This window comes from Chiloscyllium plagiosum, chromosome 37 (assembly GCF_004010195.1).
Source record: "Chiloscyllium plagiosum isolate BGI_BamShark_2017 chromosome 37, ASM401019v2, whole genome shotgun sequence".
In the NCBI taxonomy this organism is placed as follows: domain Eukaryota; kingdom Metazoa; phylum Chordata; class Chondrichthyes; order Orectolobiformes; family Hemiscylliidae; genus Chiloscyllium; species Chiloscyllium plagiosum.
Genome location: NC_057746.1, coordinates 28,077,857 through 28,096,571, shown reverse-complemented (window position 1 = coordinate 28,096,571; position 18,715 = coordinate 28,077,857). Strand labels below are relative to the sequence as shown.

Genomic DNA, 18,715 nt, shown 5'->3' with positions numbered 1-18,715 from the left:
TACAGCGCAGTACAGGCCCTTCGGCCCTCGATGTTGCGCCGACCTGTCATACTAATCTGAAGCCCAACCCACCTACACTATTCCATGTACGTCCATTTGCCTGTCCAATGATCATAAGACCATATGACCATAAGACATAGGAGTGGAAGTAAGTCATTCAATCATGGCTGATGCGCATTTCAGCTCCACTTACCAGCGTTCTCCCTGTAGCCCTTAATTCCTCTAGACAACAAGAATCTATCAATCTCGGCCTTGGAGACATTTAGCGTCCCGGCTTCCACTGCACTCCGTGGCAATGAATTCCACCACTCTCTGGCTGAAGAAATGTCTCTGCATTTCTGTTCTGAAATGACCCCCTCTAATTCTAAGGCTGTGTCCACGGGTCCTAGTCTCCTCGTTTAGCTGAAACAATTTCCTAGCATCCACCTTTTCCAAGCCATGTATTATTTTGTATGTCTCTATTAAGTCTCCCCTTAATCTTCTAAACTCCAACGAGTACAATCCCAGTATCCTCAGCCGTTTTTCATATGTTAGACCTGTCATTCCAGGGATCATCCGTGTGAATCTCCGCTGGACACGTTCCAGTGCCAGTATGTCCTTCATGATGTGTGGGGACCAAAACTGGACACAGTACTCCAAATGGGGCCTAACCAGAGCTTTATAAAGTCTTAGTAGTACATCTCTGCTTTTGTATTCCAACCCTCTTGAGATAAGAGACAACATTGCATTCGCTTTCTTAATCACGGACTCAACCTGCATGTTTACCTTTAGAGAATCCTGGACTAGCACTCCCAGATCCCTTTGTGCTTTGGCTTTATTAATTTTCTCACCATTTAGTAAGTAGTCTATGCTTTTATTCTTTTTGCCAAAGTGCAAGACCTCGCACTTGCTCACGTTAAATTCCATCAGCCATTTCCTGGACCACTCTCCCAACCTGTCAAGATCCTTCTGTAGCCTCCCCACTTCCTCAGTACTACCTGCCTGTCCATCGACCTTCGTATCATCGGCAAACTTCGCTAGAATGCCCCCGGTTCCCTCATCCAAATTGTTAATATATAATGCGAACAGCTGTGGCCCCAGCACCGAACCCTGCGGGACACCGCTCGTCACCGGCTGCCATTCTGCAAAAGAACCTTTTATCCCAACTCTCTGCCTTCTGTTAGACAGCCAATCCTCAATCCATCCCAGCCCGTGTGGCACCTTATCAAAGGCCTTTTGAAAGTCTAGATAGACCACATCCACTGGGTTTCCCTGGTCTAACCTAATTGTTACCTCTTCAAAAAATTCCAACAGGTTTGTCAGGCATGACCTCCCTTTACTAAATCGATGTTGACTTGTTCTAATCAGAGATGGAAATGTGTTGCTGGAAAAGCGCAGCAGGTCAGGCAGCATCTAGGGAACAGGAGAATCGACGTTTCGGGCATTAGCCCTTGTTCTAATCAGACTCTGGTCTTCCAAGAATTTAGAAACCTCATCCTTAATGATGGATTCTAGAATTTTACCAACAACCGAGGTTAAGCTGATTGGCCTATAATTTTCCATCTTTTGCCTTGATCCTTTCTTGAACAAGGAGGTTACAACAGCCATCTTCCAATCATCCGGGACATCCGAGAGATGTCATAAAAAGATAAGCTGCTCGCCCTCCTGGAAGGCAATCAGAGTTTTTAGTCAGATATTTGTAATTAACCTGTTCCAAAGTGCTGACACATACTGGAGATAATGGGACTTAAAACCCATGTCTCTCACCGAAGAGATAGGGGCAATATCACTGCACCACAGGATCTGCAGGGTTCTGTTGTCATGCTGATGACTTCTGCCATCTGCAGCTGATTGCAATTTCACAAGTCAGTTGGTAGTCTGATGCTAGTTGAATCACAATCTTGACAAAGACACACATGACCCCTCCTGTGGTGCAAATGTAGCGTCCGTACCACTTGAACCAGCAGGCCTATGTTGTAAGTTCCATACGCTGTAGAGGTTGAGTAAAAGAATAGGCTAAATCAAAGATTTACCAGTAGGTATGTATATGATCAAATAGTTTATGCTGTCCACGTAGCACCTTGGTCCTGGTGGAACACTGTCGCATTTTTACTGCATCAGTTGTAAGTGGTAGAAATGACAAATAAAGTTTCTCTTCACTCTCTCTCTCTCTCTCTCCATTGCTTGAATAGAGCAACAACACAAACAAAAACTCACTACTGGTCCCAGTAAAAGTGCAGGATCTCTTCTCAGAGAACTTAGTTGTTTAAAACAAGCTTCTGCCTTTCTTGCCCCACAATATGAATTACTCAGTGGGTTCTGAGTGAGGACCTGAAACAATAAAACTGCTTTCTTTTCACAGATGCTGCCAGACCTGTTAAGTTTTCACAGCAATTTCTGATTTTGCTTAAGTATTCGATGATTAAGCTGCAATTCAAACCTGAAGAATAACTTTTCATAATACACAGGTTACATTTACTGACCTGTAGTTGTTGGGGTTTATTCTAACACACATTTTGAACAATTGTTTAAGGGATTAGGTGATGTTGCAGGGTCAAGAATTGAAACAAAATCGCTATAACAGTAATAGATGGTGCGAGATAAGATGAGGCTAAAGGTCCTGGCACCGTAGGGCCTCGTAATCTGCATACCAGAGCAGTAAAGGAAGTGACACTTCAAATATTCTTGAGCAACTCTAGAGAGTGTAGAATGGCAAATGTAACCCTACTGTTTAAACCCTAACCAAGAGATTTTTTTTAAAACAAGGTAATATTTTCTCTCCAAGTATTACTACTCCATTTCACTTTTATTCCCTGACACCTTTGATCTCAAGTTTACGATTCTTTGATCTGCCTTTCAATTTCATGTGCCATGCTTCCTTACTACGAAAATGTTCCTCTCCAATTGTTTTAAAGTACTTTGGGATTGAATGGGCTGAGGGCATGTTTAGTTTAAAAAAATACACGTTTTTTCACCTTACATAACAATTTGAAGCTCATCAAGCCAAATCTTCCAAATACTATTTTGTATCCAGAGTCCAAAAATACTCCTTCAGAATTACAGTCTTTTGTGCATCAAGACGAGAATTGTAATCTGCACCTGTTCAGTAATAACCCATTCACAGACGTTCAGTTTAGGCTCCTTAAGGGCAACTCAGTTCCTGATCACCTTACAGCCTTGAACCAAGAATGGACAAAAGAACTGAATTCCAGAGGTGAAGTGAGAGTGACAGCGCTTGACATCAAGGTGGGATTCAATTGAGTATGTCATCAAAAAGCCCTCACAAAAATGGAATCAATTGGAATCAGGAGGCAAAATCTCTGCTAATAGGAGTAATATCAGGCACGTAGGAAGCTGTTTGTGGTTGTTGGAGTTAGTCATCTCAGGTGCAGAACATCCCTGCAGGAGTCCCTTGGGGCTAGGCCCAAACATCTTTAGCTGATTAATCAATGACCTTCCATCCATCATAAGGTCAGAAGAGGGAATATTTGCTGATGATTGCACAATGTTCAGCACTGTTCACGACTCCTCGGGTATTGAATTAGTCCCTGTTCAAATGCAGCAAGCTTTGAACAATATCCAGGGTTGGGCTGAAAAGTGGTAAGTAACTTTTATGCCATACAAATACCAGGCAAAGATCATCTCCATTAAGAGTTGATTTATTCATCACCCCTTGAAATTCAATAATTTATCGTCCCTGGATTTCTTATTATCAATATTCTGAGGGTGGCTGTTGAAACTCTACAAGAATCACCATATAAATGAAATGGCTACATGGCAGGTCAGAGGCCAGGAATACTGCAGCAAGTAAGTTATATCCTGACACCTTAATGCCTTTCCACAATCGACTAGACACAAGTTAGGAGTGTGATTGAATATTCCCATTTGCCTGAATGTGAGCTGTTCCAACAATACACAAGATGCTTGACAGAATCCAGGACAAAACAGCCCCCTTGATTGACACCACATCTGCAAAACCCCACTCCATCCACCACCAATGCTAAGTAACAGCAGTGCGTACCATCTATAAGATGCACGACAGAAATTCCCCAACAATACATAGCTAATACCTTCAAAACTCACGAGCACTTCCATCTGAAAGGTCAAGAGCAGCTGATACATTGGAACACCACCAGTAACAAGTTCTACACCAAGCCATTCACAATGTGACTTGGAAAGATAATGCTGTTCCCCCATTGCAGCTGGATCAATTTCCTGAATTCCATCCCCAACTCATTACAGATCTACGTACAGCACACGGAATACAACAGTTCACCTTGTGAAAAGCAACAAAGGGTTGACAATAAATACTAGCCACCTGTGATGCCCAAATCTCACGAGAGAGCAAAACAAAAAAAAGATCAATAATAAAACACAGAGTGCTGGTCGAGATTTTGCATGCTGTTTCATCAGAGAATTTGTAATCTGCAGCGAGTCCACACTGTAATAGAATCACCATGCTGGCCCATTTTCTGACTCTCTTGCACAACCACCACCCCAATCTAATTCTGCTCCAATGTCTTGTCTAATACGTTTACTTATTCCTCTCCGAACTCTTACTCTGGTCGTCCTTTATGTGACCACTTTTAAAGAGATGGTTTGTTATCATAATTTGATTTCTTAACCTTTATACATTTAACATTCGATAGAAATGTAACCATCATGCAAAAATGAAAGCCAGTAACTTAACAGCAACACAAACAAAAACAGAACTTGCAAGAAAAGCTCAGCAGGTCTGCCAGCATCTGTGGAGAGAAATCCGAGTTAGTCTTTTGGTGTCCGGTGACCCTCAGAACTGCCAGATAATTCTGATTTCTCTCCACAGATCTTGTCAGGCCTGCTGAGCTTCTCCAGCAACTTTCGTTTTTGTTTACGTTTCTGATTTAAAACATCCACAGTTACTTTAGTTTTTATTTATACCAAACAGTACCAATTTGTATTAAATTTAAGTAAAATGAAACAGTGCTTTTGTTTCATTCGCTCATGTTATGTAGACACCTGGCCAGTATTTATTTCCCAACCTGGAGTGAGAGTCAGCCACATTGCTGTGGGTCTGGATCAGCTGTAGGCCAGACATCCTTTCCTAAAGGACATGAGTGAATGAAATGGGTTTTCTGACAATCAGCAGTGGTTTGTTGGTCATCACTTGACTCCTAATAATAGGTTTCATTTTTATTGCATTCAAATTCAATCATCTGTCATGGTGGGAATTGAACCCAGGTCTCAGAACATTACCTGGTTCTCGAGATTATATAGTCTCATGATAATATGTAACTACTAAAGACTTCCTAACTTATAAAATTAAATTAAGGAACATTTTTATCCAAAATATAGAACAGACTTTAAGATGGACCAATACAAATGAAAGGTTCCTGGGCAGAAATCAGGTGATTAGAACACATTCAGATATTACACTGACACGAAACTAGCTCGTTAACAAACATCTAGCTTATTTCATAGCGTGGTGCATCGGCCAATCAGAATGAAACTGGTTGGTTAAAATGTAGGTAAAAACAATGACTGCAGATGCTGGAAACCAGATTTTGGATTAGTGGTGCTGGAAGAGCACAGCAGTTCAGGCAGCATCCGAGGAGCAGCAAAATCGACGTTTCGGGCAAAAGTCCTTCATCAGGAATAAAGCCTGGTTTAAAATGCAGACAGTTTGACAGTTAACATTAACTGTTGCATTCTCCGTTTCAACATCTCAACCAATCAATTTGAAGTTTCCAAACTACCTCCCGTCATACGATTTTAAAAAAATGTTAATTTCTAGTCGCACTGACTTTCTTTGTGGTTCGGAGTGAAGGCCTTCCAGAAATTAGCCAAACTGAATTTTTCAAGAGCTCAGTAGCATCAAAAGTGAAATCTATCCGAGTTTACACGTGCTGAGTCCGGGCATGGCTTCCAAAGAACAAATCCAGAGTTTGACAGAAGAGACAATTTGTTCTGTTTGTCTCGATTGACCCTGTAACACTGACCCTGTTACGCTGCATTGTACGCACAACTTCTGTCGCTCCTGTATCATTCAGTGTTGGGAGAAGGATCGGTACTTTTGCTCGGAATGTAGACACGAGTTTCCGGGCAAGAGATTCAGGGTCAATCGAGCATTAGCGAATCTGGCCGAGAAATTTCGAAAATTGAACCTGACAATAAAAGAGCAAGAAAGCAAATTTCACTGTGGGAAACATCAGGAAGAATTGAAGCTGTTTTGTGACACTGACCAGAAATTGATCTGCGTGAATTGCGTCGTTGATTTAGAACACAGAACCTCTGTGCCATTTAAAGAAGCTGTTGAAGTCTACAAGTTCCAAGGGAGGGTGGGAAAATATTTATAAACTGACAAGCTTAATGCGCTTTTCATTGTTTAACAATTGCTTTCTCCGATTTATCGGGAACTTTAAGGTCAAGCTGAAATCCTCCTTAGAAGATCTCACAGAGAATAAATTGGCTGTCTTGGAAATGGAGAATGTTCAGAAACGGAAGATTTCCGAAGTGAGGGTGAGCTCTCCCTGTGCTGATTTTTTGGGATCTCGGTTAGTTTTGTTCCCTTTATCGCGGGACATTAATGAGGTTTCACATTTCATTTCGTAGGAACAGGCGAGCAGTCTGCAGACCCACATCACATCCGAGTTCACTAAAATGCACCAGATTCTCACTGAGAAAGAGCAGCGTTTACTCAGAGATCTCAGGGAAGAAGAGGAGAGGATTGTAGAACCAATGGAGAAAAACCTTCGAGAGATTCAGGAGAATTTAAAGTCTATTGAGGTGGAACTCTCAAAATTACAGGAACAGATGGAGCAAAAAGACAAGTTGATGTTTCTGAAGGTGAGGGAATTTAAAGCGGAGCAGTTCAGTGAAACGTCCCACAGTCATAAATTAACATGTTAACTGTGAAAATAAACAGCAAATGCTAAAAGTGGATCAGAATTATACCGAATCTCGCACTTCCTGCTAAAATATTCCAATCCCACACAGCCAACACATTTCAGAAAAGACCCACAGACTCGCTGAAATGGTTTGTCGTCATCTCGACATTTAGTTTCTCGTTATTTCCCTATTGCCAAAATTAGTTTTCTTCTGGACCGTTCTGAGTCTGAATGTTTGACACATGGTCTATTAGCGTAACGTTATCTGTCAAATACACCAGACAGTTATTTATCTATTTATTTGCTTTCCTCAATACTCCTTCCACCTTTGCAATAGACAATAGGCAATAGGTGCAGGAGTAGGCCATTCTGCCTTTCGAGCCAACACCACCATTCATTATCATGGCTGATCATCCTCAATCAGTATCCTGCTGCTGCCTTATCCCCATAACCCTTGATTCCATTATCCTTAAGAGCTCTATCCAACTCTTGCTTGAAAGTATCCACAGCCTCCACAGCCTTCTGGGGCAGAGCATTCCACACACCCACCACTCGCTGGGTGAAGAAGTTTCTCCTCAACTCTGTTCTAAATGGCCTACCCCTTATTTTTAAACTGTTAAATTTTATCTTCCCCCAGTCTAATTCTTTCAACAACCAGTTCTGTCCTCCTGAAATATGTCACGTTAAAGTTCACTATTTGTGATTAATTTCTTTCAGGAAGAAAATTACCTGTCGACAAGGTAGTCCTATCTCTTTGGTGAAAATCTCCACAGTTTGCAATTGATTTGGTGAAGTGTTAGTCTGTGTTTATGTGATAGTTATGATCACAACTTTACAGGATCATAAACCAAACGACAACAACTCCGTTTGCAGTTCACAGATGAATACGTTTTTTCTAATAAGGAGCTCATTACAAGGCTGTAACTGTATTAGAGTCTAGATTAGAGTGGTGCTGAAACTGTATTAGATTAAATACACTGTTCTGCAACATTGCGAACATTGCAACAAGATGTTACAGAATAATGCAAACTGTTTCCTAGGCCGCAGATAATCATTTACATAATGTAACATGTCTGCATATATATAATCCTGAGACTGAGCTCAGAAGTCAGACTCCACCAGGTTAATGTCCACCAGGTTTATTTGAAATCACAAGCTTTAGGAGCGCTGCTCCTTTGTCAGCTGAAGTGAAGGGGGCAGTGCTTGGAAAGCTTGTGATTTCAAACTAACCACTTGGACAATAACCTTGTGTCATCTGACTTCTGACCTCAGTCCAAGAACGGCATCTCGACATCATTGCGACTGAAGGAAAGTATCTCACAGCCTAAAGAGTTGGCGATTCATTTTTATGCCAGGTTATAGTCCAACAGGTTTAATTGGAAGCACCAGCTTTCGGAGCGCTGCTCCTTTATCAGGCGGTTCATCAGCGCTCCGAAAACAAGTGCTTCCAATTAAACCTGTTGGACCATAACCTGGTGTTGTGTGATTTTTAACTTTGTACACCCCAGTCCAACACCGGCATCATTTAAGTCGGCATTTTCTTTTAATTCTGCGATAGCAAGATTTCACCTCTTACGCTTGCTCTGATATGAAACAGATCGACAGGTTGCCATTGCATGGTGCCTGCCCTTTCCGAGAACGTCATACTTTAAAGGTTAACGGATCCTTCATTTTATTATAAAAGAACTCCCTCTTCTCTCATCAATAAACACAACAGCGAAATCTTGCATCGAGATACAGCCTACAATGGAATGTAACCCTGGCTTTTTGCTGAGAATTGCTGAAAAAGAAGTGTATCACGTCACAGAGTACGTTCTTAACACAGTTGGCATGTTCATGACATCGAGCGTCTTGAGTGGCCTGTATTTTTCTACGAGCATTCTTAATAGTATAGAAAGTTTACAGGCTGGATGTTTGCCATATCCAACAGTGTTCCTGTCAGTTAGTGACTAATCTGTTGTCAGACAAAGGGACTTTTCTTTATATTGTTGACTCATTTCTCCAACCTTGCATTTCCTTCTAATTCAGTTACTGAAACAAAGTTAACCATTCCCCTCCTATTTCCGATCTATTATGAAACAAACTGAAAGTTTGCCTATTTCTTGAAAGGAGTTTGACAAAAGAGTTTTTTTAACGACTGTTAAATGTTTACAGACGCAGTGATGACCATGTCACGTTCTCACTGGCAGTTGGCTCTCTGTCTATTGAAATGTTTAATGGCCCTTTACAGTACACAGTGTGGAGAGAAATGATAGATAATACTCATCCTGGTAAGGATCCTATACTATTTTGTTTCCTTGTTATAAACGTTATTATGCAGAGTCTAAGTGGGCACAAAGCTCCAGGTTAAATTCTTACATTGTTAGCTGTTAATCTTCTGGATGTCCTCCACTCTCATAACACATTTACCATATTGTGAACATTGTAAATATTGATTTTTTTCAGTAAATAGGGAAAGTAACGTACAATACTGGAATTACTCATTTGCTTTGCAATTAATTTGTATGCGTGGTCACTTCTGAATGGTTGTGTAATGTATCATTATGCATTTTGTGTGGAATGCAATTGTTTGAAAAAATATAGGACACAATGTCCTCGTGGCAAGACTGCCAGCCTGTTAATCAGAAGCTCATGTTCTGTGAACCTGGACTCAAAACAACAGACAATGGAATTTGAATTCAATTAAAATACCTGGAATTAAATTCTACTGAAGATGATGAAATTGTTACTTCGTTTAGATTACTTACAGTGTGGAAACAGGCCCTTCGGCCCAACAAGTCCACACCAACCCTCCGAAGAGCAATCCACCCATACCATTCCCCTCCATTTGCCCCTTCACCTAACACTATGGGTAATTTAGCATGGTCAATTCACTGAACCTGCACATTTTTAGACTGTGGGAGGAAACCGGAGCACCCAGAGGAAACCCACACAGGGAGAATGTGCAAACTCCACACAGACAGTTGCCTGAGGCGGGGATGGAACCCAAATATCTGGCACTATCAGGCAGTAGTGCTAACCACTGTACCACCGCACCACCCAATTATTGGGTAAAAAATCTGGCTTACTAATTTCCTTCAAGGAAGGAAATCCTCCCCAGTTGGGCCTACATGTGACTCCAGACACATAGAAATATGGTTGACTCTCAATTACCCTCTGGTCAGTTAGGAATGGGCAATGACTGTTGGCCTAGAGAGAAATGCCCACATTCTATGAATGAATAGAAAAAAAATGACTATGTCCAATTGATATTTGACTAGACTGTTGGAAATATTTCTAATTATCGCACGATTACCTTAATGTTACAGAAGAGCAATGTTGACTGAGAAGTGTGCATCAGGGCACTCTGATATTTTGTGGCAAGGTTGAAACTAAGCATTCCATTATGTTTTATTCTTATTCACCCTTCCTCTAGTGGCTTAACATGACTAAATTATCTACTAGGCCATTTCAGGTTGTGACCATAATATGATGGCTCATGCAGAGAAGACCAGTTTTCAAAATAATGGATTGTCCATATGGAATATTGATTGGTATCTGTGCCTATTTTCAATTTCACCTCCTGTAATTATTGGATTCTGAGATTCTATTCTTCCTTTTAACCTTTTGAGTTTAAAATGACTTTCTCCATATTGACCTTCAGAATATATTTCACTAAAAACTTGGCATTTGAAGTTTATTTTACTACTGAGAATGCTTCAGAATAGATATTGTATTCCTCAAGTTGAAGTCTAAGTGTCTTTACTCTCCACTGAAAACAATTCCTACAATGTTGGACTTTAGCTCAATAAAATCTTTTTTTTAAATTGTTTTGTACTTGGTGTGCCACCAACTGGATATTATGTGCACTTTAGGGGTTCTTAACTAAGGCAGAATGCATGCATTTGCCATAGAGGGAGTACAGCAAAGACTCAGGACTACTTCCTGGGATGTTGGTGCCATCCTATAAGGAGAGATTGAGGAGATTGGGCCTGTACTTTCTTAAGGTGATAAATTTCTTAAAAAGTTAAAAAACTACAATAGAGGGGTTATTTCTCAGCTGGGAGTGTAGAAGTAAGATACAGTGTTTGGTTAATGGGAAAATAATTTGGGTCTCAGATGGGGAGAAATTCCTTCACTTAGAGGATAATGAGATGTGAGCGATTTAACAATAGGGACTGCTGTATTTACAGATAATAGGGATGTCAGTTGACATGGAGCAGACTGAGTAAAGGAGATGACAGAGATAATCATCTATTGTCTAGATTGGCGAAGCAATCTCGAGAGTTTAAATCTCTGCTCTCCCAATCGGTGCACTCTCTCAGCAAGCCCCTCACGTGATTTCCCTCCCACTCCTTTCATGAGCTCCTGCTCCGCATTCTCTTCTCCCCTTAACATAGTCAAAAGGTGTAGTGCTGGGAAAACACAGCAGTTCAGGCAGTATCTGAGGAGCAGGAGAGTCAACATTTCGGGCATAAACCCTTCATTGGGAATGATTCCTGATGAAGGGCTTATGCCTGGATTGTCAACTCTCCTGCTCCTCAGATGCTGCCTGACCTGCTGCACTTTTCCAGCGCCACACTTTTTGACTCTGGCATCTGGCATCCTCTACCCCAAACACAGTCCATGACCCCTTGCACTACCATTCTTCCTTCTTTTCCCTTCTTACACCTACTATCACCTTCTTTCATTGCCCTCTTTTTTTTAAATTCTCCATCTCTTTACTACTCATTCTCACCTGGCACTCCGCCTGTGTCCTCTCTCCCCTCCCAGTGGTCACAAATCATCTCTCTAGTTTGTTTCCTCAATGCCTTCCTTTCTGTCTCTTTCTTCTGTTTCCCGCTTTTTCTCCTTCACTAATCCTGCAACTTCTCTTACCATGCTAATTCCCTTATCGTTCTAAATCTCCATTTTTTCAACTTCATGTCCTTTACTCTTTCCCTCTTCTCTTTTTTCCATGCAATAATGTACACACAAGTGATGGTATTATTCCTCGACTATGAATGCAGAAACGTAGCTGGGGACCCGAGTTCAAATACTGCTCTAGAAGATAGTGTGATTGAATACAATATAAAAAAGTCTGGAATTGGTCAGAAACTTAATTAGACTCGCCACATAGACGCAGTGTCGGAAGAGCAGGTCAGAGGCTAGGAATATTGTGATGAGTAACTGACTTCCTGACTCCTCAAAGCCTGTCGACTATCTACAAGGCACAAGTGTGAGTGTGAACAAATACTCCTCAGTTGTCTGGATGAGTGAAGCTCCAAGAGCACTCAAAAAGCTTGCCAATATCCAGGACATGGAAGCTTGCTTGATTGACACCACATCCACAAGCGGCCACTCCCTCCACCACTGACACTCAGTAACAGCAGTCCATACTATCTAAACGATGCACTGCAGAAATTCCCCAAATATCCTGAGATATCACCTTCCAAACCCGTGATTATTTTCTTGTAGAAAGACAAAGACAGCAGATACATGGGAAAATCATTAACCGCCACTCACCATCCTGACTTGGAGAAAAAGTCACTGTTCTTCATTGTAGCTGATCATAATCCTGGAATACCCTCCCAAAGGACTTAATGGGTCAACCAGCATGTTCAAAAAGACAGCTCACTATCACTATCTCAAGGGCAAAGAGGGACTACCAATAAATGCTGGTGCAACTATCAAGACCAACCATCCACCGGTGAATAAGGAAGAGTTCTATGCTCCCAGTCTTCTTCACCTCCTCCTCCATCTCCATATACACTTTCTCCTTGTCCACCATGCCCATCATTGTAGCATCTCTCCTCTCACACATATTCAATCCTACGAACTGAGATTGGAGATGCTGAGAGCTTTCTATGTATGTACAATTAAGACCTTCTTTCTACATTGAGAATTTGTCAGCTCCAGGCAGGTTCTTTGACATGCATTTGGTAAAATTACTTAAATTGTGCTGGCTGTGTATAATGTACATGATCGAGGGCATAGGTAGACACTGACAGCCACTTTCTTTCCATTGGTTCAGACATTCATGGCATCCTCATCCCAAGATCCTATGTGTATACAAGTCTTACCTTCTCTTTTCATCTCTCCTCAATCTTCTGATCCGTGAGGTTGTTGGAACAGAGGCTGCCACGGTTGCCTTTTCTGCTGCTACTGTAAGGAAGCTGCAGGACTCCGATTGGTCTCTAACTCATTGTGGGTTGAGAAGTTCCGAGCTGGAGCCTTCAGTTGGCTAAAACTTGCCATTTTTCACTAAAGTGTGTGATGGGGTCAGGATATGATGAATCTTCTGTATAATAGTTAACACAGTATCTGGCCATTTCTTCGACCATTTCATGAGGCATTTGCAAAACCTGAGAGATCCCAACCTCAGGATAATGCACAATTTTGTATGTTTCAATAAAATCAACTTGCATTGTTCTAAAGTCCAAGAACACAGGCCCAATGTCATCCAATGTGAACACAAGACAAATACTTTGATCCAGTGAGCATTTTTGTGATCTTCTGCTCTGCCATCTCAAATGCAATTATATTGTTTCTTAACTTTGGGAAGAAACGTTGCACGCAATTTTTAAGATGTGGTCTCGTCAAACCATGAACAGTTGAGTTAATGTTTTTGTTTTTATTCCTGCACTCCAATCTACCAACAATAAAGGCCAATGTAGCATTTTCGGATTCCAACCTATATCTCCTTCCCCTCGTTTCTTGTGCTAGCATACTAGTTTTTTGTATCTTGCATGAGCACATCCAACTCTGTTTGGCGAAGAAAAAGTGCAAGCTTCAAATGTTAAAACATAGTTATTTTTCAATTTTTATGAATACATCGAGAAGATTCACACTACTTCATATTACACTCGATTTGCCTTAGTATTACCGTCTGTTTCATGTGACAGCCTATGTCGGCCCGACAGTTTATCTTTCTGCATAGTTCTGCATAATCAGAAAACTAAGATACATTACTATCTGTCTCTATATCCAGTTCATTAATTAAAACTTAAAATTGCCAATTCCTGCATTCCACTTCATGCTTGATAGCATGAAAATATTCCATTTACAACTACTGTCTGTAAGCCAGTTGTATATCTTTTCTGATATATTAGTCCTAACTCCAGGACCCCATTTCTTGCTTATAAGTGTTTTGTGTGGCAACTCTTTCATTTTCTTATGATAGTCATGGATGCTACTACTTTTAATTCTCCTTATCTATCCAGCTAGAAACATCCTCAAGAAACTCTTGTGAATTTGTCAAAACTATTTCAATTCAGTAAACACTATTTATTAGTTCTAATCATACTGCCTATTTTTCAATGCATTGTTAAGGCATCTTTATTTATGGATTCCAGCATCTTTCCAAATGTTTACATGAGACTAACTGGCCTACTGTTCACTGATTACTGTACAGTTTATTGTTTGCTCTATCTCTCCTTTTTGTAAAAGAAATAATGTTAAACCATTTGTTAATTTTCAGTATTATAGGCGTTGGGTTATTTGTATTTTTAGAAAAGCTTAACTCACACATTCACAGCCTCTGTAGCTATCTCACTCAGAATACTAAGGTTTAGGTCATCCTGGGCATGTGTCCAATTTAAGTTTCTGGAATTTTCCAAATATATTATCTTTGCTAATATAAACTTCCATATTATCCATACTCTTTTTAAGCTCTAGGCTACCATTTATTTGTGGTACCAAACATATGAGTTCTACTGTGAATGTAAATAGAATTATTTCTTCAATATCACCATAGTTTCCTCATTCCCAATTATAATGTATCCTGCCTCGGCTTCTAAGAGATTGGTCGGAACTTTACCTGAAGATCTTTTTCTTTATATATTTTAATAAATATTCTTACGATCTATTTTTTATATTTTTTTCATTTACTCTCATGTTCAATTTTTCCCATGTTATCACTATTTATCATGCAAAAGTGTCAAGCATTCTCAATCCTGAGGCTATTTTAAAACAATATTGAGAGTGATTCCCTTTCAACTAATACATTTTCAACTTTCTGAGTGATATGCACATGACTCTTCCTAGCTGAGCTTTTGCTTTTCAATGGAATCTATTGCTGTTAAACATTTTGAATTTTTTGAAATGTTTCCCACATTCAGTTGCTACTACAAATTTGAGTCTGTTTACTCAATCAACACAACCAGATCTCCACCCATTGCGATACAATTTGCTTTAAATGTATGATCCTTGTCTGTGATTCGAGTAAGTCCATTTCAATAGTATCACAAATACTTTAACCCAATGGATATCTTACTAATTGCTAATTTACCCTACTCTGAAACACAATGCTACATATAACATTGCTGTACCCCAAGTCAGTTTCACAGTATATCATTTTAATAAACGTTCCTGATAACATATTAACAATTCATCATTGAAAGCGCTCTTGGAAATGTGGTTGGTGCAGACTATATGACCAACAATACTCATGATTACTATACTTCATTTTCCTTCGAACAAGCGGTATTTGTTTACTGTTCAGTCTGTGTTGTGGCTCCTGTTAGGCGGGCCTTTCTCTACTGGCACCAGAATTTCCAATACAATCACCTGATATTCCTAATTTCCACCCAAACTAATTCCACTTCATGACTGTCTGGTAGCAGATACTCTCTAAGAGTCTAGATGATCGTCAATTTCAGGCCTAACCCACACATGCTCCTAATCTTGCTGGCCATTGGTCTCTCTCTCTCTCTCTCTCTGCCTTTCTTTTACTCTGTCGATCTTCAGACCCCGCAATCTTCTCACAAATATCATCCCTTTATCTCACACTCCTGCTGTTTCTTTCTGCATTCTTTATCTGTATCATTCTCTACTCTTTCCCTCTACTGCTCACTTTAGCTTCATCAAAACTCGGTCATCTACTACACCGTTCTGTATCCGCACCTTATCCATCAACGAACCACATTCTCTCTATATTTTCTTCTGCATCGCCTCTGTGCTTTACCTTTCTCAGCCACAGTGATCTTGCACTTACTTCATTTTCCATACCATCCCGCTGTTCTTCCCTGTCATTCCCATCGCACTTTCTTTCCGGTAGCTTTCTCGTTCTCTCACTCCTCTGTGCTCATCTGCTTTCAGCTGTGGCATTGTTCCTCGTTCTGGCTACATTTCCTACTCCCACCTCTCTAAATCGCTGACGGTGTTACTTGAACCTTTCTCCAGCCCCAGCCTCTCTGACTCTGGATCCGAACACAGCGAATGCCATGCTTATCCTTTCAGAGGATCTAACCAGTGTGATATTCGCCGACAGCGCACACCATTTCCGGACACGCCTGAGCGATTTGACTTCATGTTCTTTGTCTTGGGGTCAGAGGGATTCACATCTGGAAGATATTACTGGGAACTGGAGACGGGGGAGAAGACTGAATGGATTGTGGGAGTGGTCCGAGAGTCTGTGGACAGGAAAGAAGAATTCAACATAAGCTCTGAATCTGGTTCCTGGACTGTGGGGCTGAATCCTCGAAGCGGCTATTTTGTTGTCACTTGCCCCTCTGAGATTCCTATCTCGCTGAGTATGAGACCCTGAAAGATCGGTGTCTACTTGGACTATGAGAGTGGACAAGTATCATTTTACAATGCAGACAACATGTCCCATATCCACACTTTCTCCCAAGCTTTCACTGAGAGAATCTTTCCCTTCTTCTACCCGGGACTCAATCATAATGGGAAAAGCTCCGCACCTCTGACAATCTGCCAATTTAAAGATCACTCATAAAATCCAGTCCATCTGCACCGAATCTCTGTTTCCTTCCAGTTGTAAACTTATCCGTCATAGGTAGAGAGGAAATTCCGTTATCACTGAAGGTAAAAACATGTAAATCCGAAATGGAGACTGAAAGATCAGCAAGGAACTCTGTATGGCGGAGGTGGGGGGGGGGAGGATGAAGGCAGGGGAAGAGAAAAATACCTCGATTGTTTGCTAAGTCTCTCAACTTTAAGAACTACCACGTTGGATTCAGTTCTTTGGTATGTAAATTGCAGGACTGTTTTTTTAAAAGTTACATTCTCAAGTGAACTTAAACAATAGGTATCATGTCGGCCCAGGTAATGCCTTGAAGGTGTGAGGTGCCCTGTTTGAGGCTGTCTGCACCCAATGTTCAGACTTCTTCTATTTCTAAAAAAAAAGGCTTTACAGAATCTCGCCAATGTACCATGCCACAGGGCTATAAATCCTGTGTCTTACGATCTTACTATTTTTTTCTGAGCTGTTACCTGTAGCTTTCTTGGAATGGATAGGCACAAAATATTGCATTCACCAATTTCAAAACACTAATTCACACTTTAAGTAGTTTTCTATTTTACACTGCTTCTACTAACGTTCACTGTCCTTTTTATGCTTGCAGTTTCTATTATTTATGATTACCTTTTTTGCGTGTTCTGACTGCTTCCTTTAAATGTTTTGAACTATTCTTTGTACTTTCTGTATTATTACAATCTACCAACTTTTCTCAAATGTTCACGGATTTTTATGCCTTTTGTTCCAATTTCAGACAGTCTTCAACTACCTCAATCAGATATAAATAACTAGAAGATCCCCCAGAGATTCCCTCCTTAGCATTCTTTCACTGAACCTCTACTGTGCTTATTTTGACCGAAATATATAACATGTCTAATCTCACTTTAACAAACTCTATTTTCAGTGTTGATAATTGCTTTCAGTTCAGTTAAACATCGTTCTTTGATCTATTGTTCTCAGTCTCAAACTGACATCAAATTCAGTTAAACTGATCTTTTTTTTAAGCGATGTCTTTGCAATTAGGTCATTATTCCTTCCTGTCTTATTATTTCCCTTTCAGTTCTGATGAAGAGTCACTCCGGACTTGAAATGTTAACGCTGCTTATCTCACCAATTCTCGTATCAGCGCATCACAAAAGATTTAACTTTTTCCACATCAGCATCTCAGCCATTCATTATTCCAAACTTGTTTTCGTGCATGTTTTTCAACAATTTTATCGTGGTTTGTGATTTTCAACATAAGTATTGTTGTTAGTTACTCAGGCTATCTCAATAGATCATAATTTCCAGGTTGATCTAAATTATTAGTGACAACATCAGAAATAGCTGGAAAGACTCAGGAGTTCTGGCAGCGTTTGTGGAGAGACCTAACGTATCAGGCCCAATGACCTTTCAGAGCTATGTTGTTCATCGTCATGTGCACCATGAACTGCATAATCTCTCCTTTCACCGAATGTTTTCTGTATCTTCTCGAAGTTGTCATGAACCATTACATCTGTTAGAGAACATAGTTTTCAGGATTCTCAACGGTGAATGCAACACCAATGCCTCTGATTCGAGGCAACATATTCCAGATCATAACTGGTTGCAGGACAACACCGTTCATTTCACAGTTCATTATTCAAAAGCTTTATATAGCTACATAATCTGCTTGTCGAATCCCCTGCCACTGGAAACAATTTCTACTTATTGCACTGTAAAAACCTTTCATAGATTTTTTTTCACTGTTGTTAACCTTCATCTCAGAAGAAGTAGTTTTTAAATCCTCTTTAGACAGTGGTGGGGTGCAGGAGGTCTGCAATATTTTGAATTCTTCACCCTTATTCGAAACGTCTGTAGATATAAGTGCATTGGTTGAAAACCATTGACTATTGGACCACGACATCTATGAGAAGAATTAAGCCATTCAGCCATTGAGCCAGCTCTGCCATTCACTCGTGGCTGGTACGTACCCCTTAACGTTTGATCCCCTTTCTAATCAATAACCTTTCTTGCTCTGTACTGAATACATTCAGTGACTTGGCCTCCAGCAGTTTCACCTTGGTGGTGGACACCATTTTAGAAATGATAATTTGGGATACAGTCCATTGCCGCTTGTTGATTGTAAAAGGAAAGATTGAATGTATTTGTTTTTTTAAAAAGGTGCTTTAACTCG

The 18,715-nt window shown here is 40.4% G+C and overlaps 1 protein-coding gene and 1 pseudogene across 2 annotated transcripts in view; both read left to right on the top strand.

Moving 5' to 3' along the window:
• The window catches only part of LOC122541464 (E3 ubiquitin-protein ligase TRIM17-like), a 185,162-nt gene extending 178,419 nt beyond the window's left edge, over window positions 1-6,743 (top strand). Inside the window, exons 1-2 of one of the 2 annotated variants that reach the window (XR_006309607.1) lie at window positions 6,450-6,477; window positions 6,571-6,743. The gene's annotated coding sequence lies outside the window, so the exon portion shown is untranslated. Of the gene's footprint in view, window positions 1-6,449; window positions 6,478-6,570 lie in introns of those variants that run through there. The other variant, XM_043678247.1, reaches the window with a different exon arrangement.
• Window positions 5,877-16,539, top strand: LOC122541542 (annotated as a pseudogene).
• The last annotated feature ends 2,176 nt before the right edge of the window (window positions 16,540-18,715 follow it).